Source organism: Castanea sativa, chromosome 7 (genome assembly GCF_040712315.1).
Source record: "Castanea sativa cultivar Marrone di Chiusa Pesio chromosome 7, ASM4071231v1".
Taxonomy (NCBI): Eukaryota; Viridiplantae; Streptophyta; class Magnoliopsida; order Fagales; family Fagaceae; genus Castanea; species Castanea sativa.
In genome coordinates, this window is record NC_134019.1 from 40,366,261 (window position 1) to 40,377,754 (window position 11,494).

The following is an 11,494-nucleotide window of genomic DNA, read 5'->3' on the forward strand; positions in this document are numbered from 1 at the left end:
GGTAGTTAGATAGGTACAATTCCAAGCATGTTAATTACATTTAGCACATGTTGAAATTATTAATACACATGGGGGAATAATAGAACCAATAGGATAAGGCTATGTGGGCCAATGAGATTAGTGCTAGTTTGCTATAAATATATGATTGTAATCTAATATGAGATATCAATTGAAGAATAAACCAATTTCTTAGTGCATTAGTGCATCTCTCTCTCTCACTCTTGATCTCTCTCTTTCTCTATGGAGGGTGAGTACCTCGAATTAAGTTAATTTCCCTACAATTCCCATCATTCCCCTATAATTCCTATAAATCTCCAATAGGAACCACCGGGTTCCTAACAGATTATTATTATTTAAATAAATTTGTGTGTTTTCTAGAATCTCCATAACTATGTGTTTGATTTTGCATACTTACTTTATTACCTTTATGTTTTATAACTAATCATATTATGTCTACCAATAGTCTTTCATTTGTGAGTTGTGCATTCTGTTGTGTTGATTAGATGTTACACAATGTTGCACTCCAAACATTATACGAAAAAATAATTTTGTTAAGTTCTTAAAATTTTCTATTGCATATGACTAATTGTTAACAGTTTTCTATTCAATTTTTATCTATTTTAAAGTAGTCCTATGATAGATTAGTTCTATGACAGATTTTGTTTGATGTTTCTGTTGCAGAGTGAATATTTGTGGATTTGTTTAATTAGTTTAAATAGATGGGTTAGATTTAGTTTTGATTAAGGGATTTTGGTTAGAAATTTTGTTTAGGTTAGCTGGCTTGGCATAAATTGGTTTTAGTTTTGCATATTTGGGTCACTTTGATTTTGAGTTTGTCTCTGTTGTTTCTGAATGGTTTTTTTTTAAAATCTATTGAAAATATGCAGAGAAACATGGTACAAATTATATGATTGATTGCACCAGTTTCATTACTCCACTGTAGTTGTTAGGAAATATTGTCCTGGACATTCGGTGCCCTGTTTCTTAAATGCTTCCCACTTGGATATGAAAGAATCATCCTTCAATTGTGTTCTTTGTGAACATCTTTATCAAAAACATGTATCATTCCTTCAATTAGTTTTTTTGCTGCATTATGTTTTGATTTTTTTAAAAGTTGTTTTAAAAGATTATCAGAGTTATCCTAATATTGTGTAAGAGAAACTTTTTTCGATGTTGTATTCTTTCTCTATCTTTCACAATTCAAAACCTAATTATGTGATAAAGATTTTGGATTTTTTTTTTTTAAACAAAGCCAAGATCATGAAATTCTAGCTGGAACTAATGATGTTTCTGGCGTATATTATTTAGGAATAATAACAATAACAATAACAATAATAATAGTGTACTGACGCCTATATGGGCTGAGCTAAAAGTAGTCTTCTTATGACAAAATGTCATTTGTATGGTGCGATATGTCATTTTGCCTTACTTTGTTCAGTTCTCTTTTACAGGGTGTTACTATTGCACTTTCTTTTTTTTTTTGCAACACAAAGGTAAGATTCTGTGAAGGCACCGGTTAGTTAACCCTTTTGAAAGTTTTTATTTTTTATTTTTATTTGTTTGCCTTTTGTTTCAATGCATAAAACAAATCATAGTTCTTCAGCACATGTGTAAATAAGAGAAGCGTTAAATTAATTATAATAGCTATGGTGATAGATTTAGGGGTGATGGATATCATTGCAGTGCTAGCAACATGGTGTGAAAGAGATTTAGGGTGGTCATGGAGAGAGCAATTATTTAGAGTTCAAATTTTTATTACTGCAAGGACCAGTTTCGAGTGTATGATTTTTTGAAATTGTGTTCTAGCCCATGCATGACAGGAAATTTGATGGGTTTAATCATTGATCTCAGAAATATAAATAAGAAATATTTAATATTTTTCTTTGTTTGGTTTGTTGGTGCTGAGATGTAAATATTTAAGATTTTTTGTTTGGCTAAGGGGGATCACTTTGTCAAGAGTGGAGTAAATATGTGGTTCTAGACTTCAGCTCTGTTCTCATTGCTTTTAATTCATACTTAGAATAGTTTGTATTTGTTGGCTTTCTTTTATTTTGGATTTAGGATTGAGGTTGGAAAGTGTATTTAATTGAGTTACTACCAAAGATGGGCTATGTTATCCAGTTGCAGAAACCTAACAAAAATTGATGTTATTTCTAAACTACAATTAAATACCTAAATCTGTTAAATTAGTTTTTTTTTTTTTAAACCCAATACAAAAATCATTGTTATTGAAGTCTTAGAAGGGTGGATAAACTAGCTTTTTTTTTTTTTTTTTTTTTTCAAAATTTTACAAATCATTAAAAATAACAATATGGGACTCAAAAAATTGATCTCTATATTTTCTAAACCTAATTCGTTCATAGCTAAACCTGCGAATTTCATAAGATTTGTTATTGTTTTTGACCTCAACTCAAATAAACTTCAATTCTAAATATTCTGAAGTAATATGTTTACATATGTAGATGTTGGTCATGGGTTTTGTATGTTAGGTCATTCTTTTCGTTGGGTTTGTGTTTGAACAATTTTTAGAGAGTTCATTTAGGTGTTATGAACGCATATTTCTATCTCTCTTTTTCATCCTTTTCTATTAATATCAGTTTGTGTTTAATATATTGTAGATTAAATAGTTTTTACTGATGTATCTTAGTCATTGACAGCTTGGGGAAGGTTTGATATTTTGGGTCTTCTAAGATAGAAGTTCAATAGCAGTTTTGGGTAAATGGGGACAACCAGAGCTGCAATGTACATAGATTATGAATCAATCTTTTGCGGTGATGTTAACAATTACACCATTGTTCAAATGAACTCACAAAACTCCAGGTATGAACTAAAGATTTTGAGATAAATGATATGGTCTCCATGTATCTTTTAGTTTTGTTATTAATTTTTCCATTTCACTTATCTTTCAACCTTGCAGTGCCATGACTACACAATTGAAGAGCTCATCACAAAGAGCTTCAACAGCGTTGACATTGTGCTCTTTAGCAATCAGATTGGCCAGATGAATATGAAGAAAGGTGCATCATAGACGACAGTCCCTAATCTTTCTCCCTCTCTTTTCGGCAATGGAACACCGTTGTTTCATTTTTTTTTTCCTTTTGGGTCTTCAATTATGGCGCATTATTATTGGAACTCCAGTGTTTGAAGAAATGCTTAAACTGAACTTTGGATTGGATGTGTGGAACCCAATTGTTTATGCACGTACAATGTTATTAACAGATTTCTTTTAAATTTTTTTTGAATTGTGATATCAATATTTCGTTAAGATTAATAATTTTTATAGATTAGTTCTTTGGAAATTTGGTTTTCTTTTTAAATATTGTGGTTTTATATAGGTATATGTATGTGGGATTGGCCTATATATGCTCAACATACATATTCATATTGGTATATTTAATTTGTGTTTGCCAATTGGGTTTGTGTATGACCTTGGGTCTTGCTGTCTAATTGTTACTCTCTCTCACAAAAGGCTAAATTCTTTCTTATGTTGAGTTATTTATTTTTGATGATTTCTAAGTTATTCTTTATGTTGGTGCTATTTATCATTTTTTTTATTTTTTTTGTAGTTATAGTCATTGAGATTGCTTGGAATGAAAGATTATGGGCAAGAAAGTTGGATACTTTTAACCCAATTTTGTTGGGTAAGCAATTGTGGAGATTTGAGCAGGAAAGAAATCACCTTTGGAAGTGAGTTTCTTGAATAAAGTATTGTGAAATTAAAGCTCTCTATAGTTTCTTTAAAGTGGTTTCTAAAACAATTTTGCTTTTGAGGAAATTTTCTTGATGATGGGCTATAATTATTATGTTTTTTTTTTTTTTCCAATAACAATTTTTATAGTTGTTATTGTCGTATCAATGTTGGTGCTAAATTTGATTTTTTTACTCTTTTGTGGCTTTAACTTAGCCTCATTTGATCAAATTCTTTAGATGAAGAAGTATTAAGACAAAGAACATGAATCGACTGCAACCATAATTCTCTACCCAATTGCTTCCAAGGATATTCTCAGATTCTCTTTTAGCTGGGATTTTTTTTCACCTTAATTGCTAGAAATATTTTTTATTCATCACAAGGGATGTTACCAATAGCTTTTTTTTTTTTTTTTTCTTTGAGAAAAAGCTACCATTCACTTTATTTGCTTATAAAATTCTTAAAAGAAATCTATTTGTGAGAATCATATTCTGATGGAAATTATAAGTGTTATTATACGACTCTTCCAAAACTATTTATTATTAATCTCTAATTAATTAATGTTATTAAAATTCTATTTCATATCTCCTCCTTATCAATAGCCAGAGTAGAATTATATCTCAAAAAAAAAAAAAAAATTGATTCAAGTTGATTCTTCCAAAGAACCACAATTTTTTAAAAATATATATGTACATTTTCAGCCTAATAGTTATCGAATATCATTAAAAAAAAAACTATAATTCAATGATTTATAAATTTGATTGTGATAGTTATTTACATATTCAATATGATATTCTTAATAAGTGTTTTTTTTTTAATTTATAAATTTTATGACATTAGCTAAACAAAATATTTAATCTAAATTAAGCTTAGAGAAAATTCAATTAGATTCTTGATTTTGCGTAATGTATCTTATCTAATTTTAAATTTTTGGGTCAACTTAATAATTGAGTGTAAATATCAAAAAGTCCAAATCCAATTGATGTCCAAATTTGTGTCACATGTCCAAGAGAATTATTGGATACAAAAACCGAAAAATTTAAATCCAATTAAATATTTTTTTAAATGTATGATTTAAAAAATGTGTAAGTTAATACTATGAATAATTTGAACCGTGTAATTGCGATTATTTTTAATTGTACCCGTGCATATGCACGGGTAATACACTAGTATTACTAAAAGCTGAAGCCTAAAGTTTAATGCTGCTGCTCTCTCACTGCGCCACATCAGCTACCACGTCATTTTCTTTAAAAAAAATATAATTTTTCTTTCAATTTTAAAATGGCTTTTACAATTTTCAGCCCTATAAATCCCAGCCCTATAAATGCAGCCACTACTTATTTATTTACTCTCACTATCACCTTATAATAAGTTTGTATAATTAATCCAGCCCACCTTTTATTTATTTAGTTCCACTATTAAGCCCAACCCAAAGCCTTTTCAGTTTAGCTTAAAGGAAAAAGAAATTAAAAATATAAAATGTTCAAGCCTGTTTGAAAAAAAAAGAAAAAAAAAGGGGAAGCGTTAACATGAGCAAAGAGAGAGTTTGAAGATTGTAATGTAGAGCGAAGCTCAAAGGGGGGGGGGGGGGGGAAACGTTGAAGCCTTCAGGTATTGTGTGAGAAAACAAAGAGTTTGAAAGCTACTCACTTTCCTGTTCTACCGTTTCGCAGTAACGACTGCCTATCTAATTTCCTTCCTCCCTTTATTTCTTTCCACACGGTGTATAAATACTAACAAAACCTCCCTGCTTTGGTTGAGGTATCTCCACATCTCAATTCTTTTTTTTGGGTGCAAAACTTTTATGCTCTGTTTATATTAATATGAAACCCTTTTTTTCTTTTCTTTTTTTCGTTTGTTTGTGTTTGTGTTTATATTAGATGAGCATCCTTGGCTTGCCTTTGATGTGTTTGTGAGATTGCCTAAATATTGTTTAAAAAATAAGAGGACCTGTTTATGTTGCTCAATAGTGCTAGGATCAAAGCAAATTTTTTTGGGTGTTTCAATTTTTGCGGTAAGTTTTCTACATAATTTTACTGCATAACAGATCTATATGTACCTAAAGATTTGAAGCATGGTGGTAGTTGAGCTTATCTATAATGGAAATCTAGCACTGGGAGATATCATTGTCGCTAATGATGATAATAGGACATTTATAATTCTTATATCAGATATTATCTACTTTGTCTGTTCTACTTGATACCTTCCTTGATTTTCACTTGAGTACCTTGGCCAAACCACAAAAGTAGTGGAATAGAAGATAAATTTAAAGTCCAAAAAAAAAAAAAAAAAAATCTGTATGACCAAATGAAGGAGAATTTCTCTTGGGTCTAAAGTTCAGCTAATACAAACTGCTTATTAAAATGTTGTGATTTTGTTTTGGGAGACAAATAACTGGCTGATAGTTTCCTTCTATCTTTAATTTCTTTCTTCATGGCATAGGTAGCTTGTGTGTGTGACATAACATTGAGCAGGGGCTTTTCAACACATGAAACATGTACCCGATTCTGGTCATTAGAATTTAGAACTCCTTGGTCGGCAATGAAGCATTTGCAACAACATTCAATGTCTTAATTTTGTTCCTCTTTTTTCTTGATTTTATTGCGGTCATTGGTTGGTTAAGACTGTCCAGTCACTATCTAATTCTGATGCATAGTAATCTAAGTTGCTGCACTTGCTTTGTGATTTGCAAATGGGTTTATTTGATTTTGATTGGCCCTTTTTCTATTTGCTCCTGAGAACATGTTGGAAAACCAACATCAAAAGAGAGAATTAGAATAGTTGATATCTTTATTTTTATTTTGTTCATGGTTATAAAACTTACTGCTGTATTTCAACTTTTTTTTAAAGGAAAAAAAATCTTAAAGCTTTTTTTTTTGCTTTTGCTTTTGCTTGTTTAAGGTTGCTAGGAACACAACCCAGCAGGTGAGAGAATCAGTGGTTGTATTTACTTTAACTTTGAAACTTATATAATTATCTGTGTTATAGTGTTGGTGTTTGTATTGATCCCCCTCTTTTTGTTGTGTTTTATTTGTGTGTGTGATTTAGATTGGTAGTAGATTGAGTTTGAGAAGAAACTACGGGGTCAAAGATAATAAATTTCGGGTGGATGCCTAGGCTCTTATGCTCAAGGGTGTGAAGGAAGCTTACTTATGTTATCAAGGTCACCTTACTTCATAGCTACTTAACCACAAAATTTCTTAATAAATATTTACACTCTTGCTATCTATATATACATCTCATATCTTAAAAATCTTTCATTTATAATAAATATATTTCCTTGGTGGAGCTTAATATATAAATATATTTGTACCATTTAAACACATTTCATAATATATTTAGTTTTCTTTGCCTTATAAGAAAGATTAAATTCTTTATACATGTCATTAGATATCTATTTTAAAAGAAAAAAGTAAATAAAGTTATAAAGAATTTTGCCAACAAAAAAAAAATCTGTATAATTTTAGGATTTTATCTATATAATTTCATATATACATTCGGCCTTATAAGATAAAATTGCAACGTAATTTTAGGATTTTCTCTCTTAACCTGTTCTCTTTGTGAAGCACTTTGGTTTACTAATATTTTAAGATTATATTTTCTTTTAATTCAAAGTATTGTTTTGTCTTTAGCTTTTTTTCAATTCAAAAGTATTAGCTCTATTAAGAAGCTTGGCTATTCTTGGCTCTATTCAGATTATTGGCTCTATAGCTTTGTATTATAGATATCATTCTTTTGGTTATTTGTTGTGCTTGCTTTTTAGATAAAATATAAAAAAGTTATTTAGTACGCACTAAATCTAGATTATGGGAACTATATTATTATTTAAATTTTTTTAATCCATAACTCTTTTGATTGATATAAATTATTAATACACAATGAATCACTGGATGTTATTAAAAGAGAATTGGATGTCAAATTATAGAATAGAAGGGATTGGTTCTGTCTTCTAATTCACAGGATTGGTTATCTAATTCAATGATATATAAGTAATTGAAGAAGGTTAATGATTAGGTATTTCATAATATCAATTGTTTGTTGATTTTTTGCTTTGTGTGTGTTGTGGGATTAATGGCAGATAAAGCATAATTGGTGTAGTTTTGCTAAAGGACTTTAAGGTTGAACTAGAAGCATTTCATATATATATATATATATAATTTGCATGCATATTTTAATTGGAGGTGGATTTTTGTGTCTTAGATCCTAACTTGATATTGCTAAGATATCTTCAATCAAAGGGGAAAGTGTATGGTTCAAATGGAAGCACCAAAACCCCAGGGGAGAATCCAAAGTGAAATTTCCTCAAAAAGTTGCAATGTACCACACACGATAATTAAGATGTGAGAAAGTTTCAAGTTATCTACTTAGATAAAGATTCAAATATGTGATTCTCTTTTGAAAATCATTTTATTTTTTCTAATTATTTGTTTTGTGTTTTTTTACAAGGTGAAAATGTACCATCAACTTATGTTCAAAATGAAATACCAGCTTTCTAATTATTTGTTCATGAGAGTAAATTACAAACACAGATGTTCTAACTTTTTTTTTTTTTTTTGATAAACCACGGATGTTCTAACTTTGTATTAGTTTGAACTATATTACATGTTTGAGTGTTTCAGCTATATAATATTTCTTGCAATTTATGGATGCTATTATACCATGAAAAAAAAATTATGGACACCAAATCATTCTATAAGCTTGAACTCACATGTTCATAGCAAAACTACTCAAATAAGAGATAATTTGTAAATCTGTGCATCGCACGGATTAGCGACTAGTAATAATAATAATAATGATAAATAAAGATATAAAATAAAGAAAGAGGCCCATGGTCTAATGACTTTGATTTAATTTGGGTCTAACGAGGTTATATGACCTGCACTCTAAGGCATCTCCTTAAAGAATTAATCTACAATGAACTCATTGGATGAGGAACTCTGTGGTTTCAAACGGGGTCACACATATATATGGATAACAAACTAGAAGGATTTCTCATGAAAGCACATTGAGATAAAGCATGTAGTTTCTGTCTCGATCTCTCTTGAAGGGATTTAATGAACAGCTTAGCTATAGTTTGCCTTTGGTCATCTTGATTGAGTGACCCTTTATTTATTGTCTTCAGACTTTCTTCGAGCAACCATAAATATAGAAATTGACCCTCTTTATATATCAAATAAAATATATCAACATATTTAAATTTGATTACAAGAACTTGTTATAGAATGGATCAACACAAAAAATTACCTTAAAAAATTAATTACTGTCAATCGAATTTAACAAGTCATGTCAACAATTATAAAAATAATTATTTCGTTAGCATTACTCTATGCTTGGGTCATGGATAGACGTGGCAAAACGGGCGGTTCGGGTTCGGGTCAATCGAGTTATAAGTAAAAAGCAGGTCATTTTTAAACGGGTCAATATAGTTGTGGGTCAATCAGATCATGGGTCGGGTTGGTTGACCCGTATTTTTCAAACAAACCTTTTTTTTTTTTTCAGCTAAAAAAAAAAATCAATGACAACCTGTTTAAAGAGAATAAATAAAATCAATTAAGGAAATAAATTGTACTTAATGCCACTTGTTAATATCCTTTCAATTATGACAATTTTGAGCATGACAAAAATGAATTATAGCCATAAATTCATGATAAAAAAAAGTCTTCAATGTTAATAGTTCATTGTCAAAATGTATATAATTACAAGTTTACAACTTCAAAAATAGATAGATCTTAAAATAAACAAAACAAGTAAACTAGCAAACCATCTTAATCAACTTTACTAATGATGCAAAAGTCAATAAAGCCAACTAATTTGAATATTAGCTGTACAATTCATTGTCCAGCACCAATATATAGAAAAGCCACCCAGTAGTAGCTAGCAAGACTAGCTTAATCAGTTTTAAAGACCACCAAAACAGAATGGGTGTTGGAAGGGGAATCCTGCTAGTAAGGCAGAGTTTGCTTCTACCCATAATATCTAAATTGCAACCTTTGTTTAGACATTCTCATTCAATTTCAACCGCCCAAATATATGAGAAGTGACCTTCTCAAAAAAAAAAAGAAAAGAGAGTATAACAATTTGAATCTTGAGGCAAAAAATATTTCTATGTAAGAAACACAAAATGACTAACTAGAATAAATTTCATGCAGTGTAAAGATTATAATGCTTTATAAATCATCTTGATAACCGTCCTCTAGATTTATTACATCTCCACGCTAATGCATGCAAGCTCACAGGTACACTTTCATAACCAACTAAATTGTGATGCAACGAAGGTAGACCACAAATTGATGGTTAATTCAAATTCTGAGGAGCATCACTAGAAAAAGAAACCAGATACACTTCAATATTTGACACATAAGTCATAACTGTTACTTTTCCAGATTAGAAACTTCAATCCGGAAAAGACCTGAACTTTGGCACTACCTTGACACAACATGCGCTTGAATTCTTGCTCTGTAAAAGTGAAAAAAAAGTGAAATATGAAATGTGTGAAAGTGTGAAAACTGAAAATAGGGGCAGAGGCGCAAGACTCAAGTGTGAAAGATTAAAGGAAGGACTAAAGGTCCGTTTGGATATAGCTGAAAACTGAAAGCTGAAAATACTGTAGAAAAATAATTTTTAAATGTATAAATAGTACCGTGAGACTCACTTTTAATTAAAAATTTTCTGAAAAGTACGTGAACAGTGCGCACACAGTACGTGAATAGTGCACGCACTGTGCACGCACAATGACTTTTGTCTCCTAAAAGTGAACCAGCAGAGGAAAAAAAAAAAAAAAAAAAAAAAGGGAAAACGCTGAATGCTGGACGCGTTCAGCGCTTCTCAAACTGGCCTTAAGTCAACTAGCCAAACTCAAATTGAATGAGATTTTTTTTAAGGGTTGCTTGTGTTGTCTTGTTTCATTCTCTCATAGCCTCACATCTGTGAAGTTTTATTGATTCATTGGTTGGGAAGCTCAAATAGTCAAATTGAATGTGAAGCTGTTATCTTGTCTTGCTAGTTGTTTATATGGCTATATCTATAATTTATTAACTATTGGTTCTAGTGCTTTGTGCTTATGCACCTAGCATCAAGACGTACTCTAAATAAATTTTTAGAGAATTTTTTTTAACGGGTCGTGTCACGAGTCAACCCGTTTTTCCTTTAGGTCAAAAAATCGGGCTGGGGTCAAGTATTTTTTATGTTGGGTTAGAAAATTTTGACTCGTTTTGCCATGTCTAGTCATGGATGTGATTTAGTACAGGTGCTCACTAGTTTTGTGATTCCATGGAAAGGTTAATTAGGAATAAAAGAAATATGCGTTCCCACACATAATACTTGGGGTGATGCAATTATGAAAAATGCTAGGACCATATAAATTTACATAACTTTTGCCATAACTCTTAACATTTTTAATGAAATTAGGTTTAAATTGAATTTCTATTTTAATTTTCAATGTTTTGAAATGTTTCAAAAAATATTATTACCATCATCTAATAAAGGAAAATACTTATGTGACAAATGAAAGTCACGAAATTGAGGTAACATTGATATTGCCATTTATTATCAGATTAAAACACCAATTGGCTTTTGGTATAGGCGAGAATAAAACTCTGAATATTTTATTTAACAACAAGAGACTTTACCAATTGAGCTAACTAGAACCCACTAATATGACCTGAATTTGTTTTGCAATATCAATATTTTTCATTTATGAGAGGACGATAAAGTCTTTTCAAACAATTTTGAAAATATAAATATTAGAATCAAAATTTATAAAAAAAGAAGAAGATAATTTTGAAATAAAAGTCAAATCTTGAAAAT

The 11,494-nt window shown here is 30.2% G+C and overlaps 1 long non-coding RNA gene across 1 annotated transcript; it reads left to right on the forward strand.

Annotated features, from left to right (window-relative positions):
- The first annotated feature begins 1,760 nt into the window (after positions 1-1,760).
- Positions 1,761-3,299, forward strand: LOC142642829 (uncharacterized). The gene is made up of 2 exons (XR_012845744.1): positions 1,761-2,820; positions 2,918-3,299. It is a non-coding gene; the product is annotated as an uncharacterized LOC142642829 (long non-coding RNA).
- Positions 3,300-11,494: the final 8,195 nt, after the last annotated feature.